This window comes from Etheostoma cragini, chromosome 4, assembly GCF_013103735.1.
Source record: "Etheostoma cragini isolate CJK2018 chromosome 4, CSU_Ecrag_1.0, whole genome shotgun sequence".
In the NCBI taxonomy this organism is placed as follows: Eukaryota; Metazoa; Chordata; class Actinopteri; order Perciformes; family Percidae; genus Etheostoma; species Etheostoma cragini.
In genome coordinates, this window is record NC_048410.1 from 17,967,615 (window position 1) to 17,970,900 (window position 3,286).

A 3,286-nucleotide genomic window follows, 5' to 3' on the forward strand; every position below is an offset into this window, starting at 1 on the left:
TGGGCGCAGAGCTGGCAGGGGGGGGGGGTGATCCGACGGAAGGATGGGGCAGGTCCAGCAGCTGGTATAAAACTGAACACCGCTGGAAGAAGAGAAAACGGGGCCAGAACTGGACACAAGGGCAAAAAGAAAATCTTCACAACTGCGTGAAGGGTGAACCCAATAGCATCAGCTCTCAGAGGGCAAAGCCTGGCCGAACAGAACTCTAATGGGTGCTGCACTGATATTACAGTATACAGAGAAAATGTTGACATGTGGGTCAAGGTTCACCATCCAGCGTGATAGCTTTTTATTGAGTGTTACAAGGTCAGTGGAAATAAAACGTATCACAGAGAACAAAAATAGGCAGCACAGGACAAGTTTCTAGACTAGAGAAAAGTGGGATTATACGAAAGCATTCAGTAGTGCGTTGTGTCAGAGTATTTTAAATGATTCCATTGTCGTAGTATGTCAAGTGTTCTCTGAGTAGACAGTATGTCATCTCTTAGTGTTCATTTCATGCCAATACAATTGAATTTCTGTAAATGTATTGATTGATTGAATGACTGACGGATTTATTTGTTAAATTGTTTGTGAAATGAACAAAATGGTGTCCGGCCTTTTAAACAGATATGCTATACGTGAAGCAACATTGGACTTTTCTCTTTTTTCTTTCTTTCCAGTATTTTAAATCTGACTTTCTGACATTGTTGTGTTGCTGAAAAAGCAAAGAAGAGACTAAAACTTTAACAAAAGGTAAAAGTTATGTTTAATTAGTAGCACCACATGTTTGGGGAATCCAAAATCATGCAGCATGATGGACAATAACATGCAGAGGTAATGTGGACAGCACTCCAACTAATATTTTTTAATAGCCATCAGACTTTTGGAATAGGATGCCCTTTTCAGCCGGTTTCACAGGCAATCTTTAGTGTTTGATGGAAATATTTTGTGGAAGTCTTTTAAGTTGACATTTACTGTACCTTGTTGGTTTTCAACAACCTTTCTTTCTGATATTCTTTTGCTGTTCTATAATTGTTTGATTGACTGCTATGCATTAACTTTATTCAAAAGGCTCTGGTGAACTAATAGGCTACAATCACTCCCTTTAATAGTCAGGTCTTCAGAATTACTTCAGAAGTACTTGGGTACTGATAATAACTCTCTCATGGCCCACTTTCATGTCCGTGTGTGTGAGTATGGAGACGAAATGTCATGTTCCGCTGTGTACCTCTTCATTTTGTGATGATTGTCATTTTTCTACAAATGATTGTTTTTTTCCTTCAAAATATGAGATATCCACAAAATGTTTAACACTTGACAAAACACTGATCGCACGTTTTGCATTATTCACAGATTGAATCGCTTATCCTTCATAGACATTGAATAATTAACTTATTTTCCACAAAATGGACATCAATTATTCATTTGATATTGTTTGTCAGAAAACAGCGGAAAACCAGATATTCTCATCAACAATTTCGTACAAAAGACAATGTCAATGTCAATGTCAATTTTATTTCTGTAGCATATTTAAAAACAACAACAGTTGACCAAAGTGCTGAACAGGGTCGATGTCTGATACATAAATAACAAGTGTAAAAATCACTCCAACCAAAATACATCACAGGGAGACAAACAACACTTTAAAACATCAGAATCCAGGTTAACGAGGGTTAAAAGCTACAGCAAACAGGTGTGTCTTAAGCAGCTTTAATATGCATGGGGAGGTTGTTCCATAGGGTGGGGGCGCCCACTGCAAAGGCTCCATCGCCCTTATTTTTTAGCTTTGATCTAGGGACATCCAAGAGCAGCTGACAATGAACATTGTTACCCTTTCTGACCTCTGAGTATTCTGTCCAATCTCTCTCTCTCCCTCGCTCTCTCTCTATCCCTCTCTCTCTCTCACCAGGTAGAGAAACCATTTTCTCTGAGTTGCTTCAGTTCATTCCACAAAAGATTACTCATGCCCCACTCCCCTCCATTTCCTTTTCCCATCCTACTTTTCTTTTCTCTCGCTCATCCACTTTCCATCCTTCCCACTCTATCTCTCTCTCTTTCTATTTGTTTTATCTTAAAGGTTGGGTCCTGTGATCCCTTGGGAAGTCATGATAAGCTTCAACATCCATCCAGCTATCAAAGATGGAGATGCATGAAAGAAAGGTCTCACGTGCATACACATATTGAATACACGCATGTGCAAAAACATGCTTACAATGACTCTGAGCAATGTGTATTTAATTTTTGTCTAAGTGGAGAAAAGGGTGTCAGCATCAAGCGTACAAGGATGAAAATGACCTGATATTAAATGATGCCATGTGAGAACCTGTAAGCATGCAAACCATACATTTACTGTTAATGACACAAAGATACACACGATACCTGAGGATAGGTATACTGTATATTGTTTGTTGCAGAAAATGCAGTGCACACACACACACACAAACACACACACACACGAAAATACAGACATACACAAGCACACACTTGTGAAACAAATGTGGCCACTTGCAGAGCCATGCCCAAGAGAAGCACCGTGGAATTTTCACCTGTGTTGTCGCTTGTTCAGTTATGGTACTTTGGAATGTGCTGCCCTCTGCTGAAATTAAAGGAATAACTCCAGTCTCATGTCACACCAGAAGGGAATCAAGAGGGAACAGAACCGATCACATTTAGTGTGGAAGTAAACTAAAATACAGAACCGATAACACACTCTTGGAGCCTTGATAATTTAATTGAAGCTGTATGCAGTATAATGGATTGTTCTGTGAACTACTGCTTATGTAGTGCTATTCTCAATCAGATAGTCTCACTTTTTTGATTCAGCTTTTACACAAAGATGTCTCACAATAATCTCACATCTCACTCATTCATTCACCCCTTATTGGAAAGGATTTTTCAATAATTTCCTGTTGGATCGGAAAAAGCACAGCAGAAGATTTACATTCATCTACAATTTTGAACGTAGCATCGTCTTCTTCAAATTAAATGTGATTTTTAAGATATTCTCACCACATGCACGTACTGCTTTATACTTTTCTGCAAGGCTCTCTTTCCTTTCCAATCTTTGATTCTGGTGTCCCTTCTGTCTTTTTATTTGTCCCCATGAGCCATCAGCCTTTTAGTGTATCCATTACAGTACTTCCTTCCTTCTCATAATCATTTGACCGACTCTGTGTCTTCATCAGCAGTGCAAGATGTAATTTACATCAGATTAAAGCCAATAACAACACACACATACACTCACCGGCCACTTTATTAGGTACCCCATGCTAGTAACGGGTTGGACCCCCTTTTGCCTTCAGAA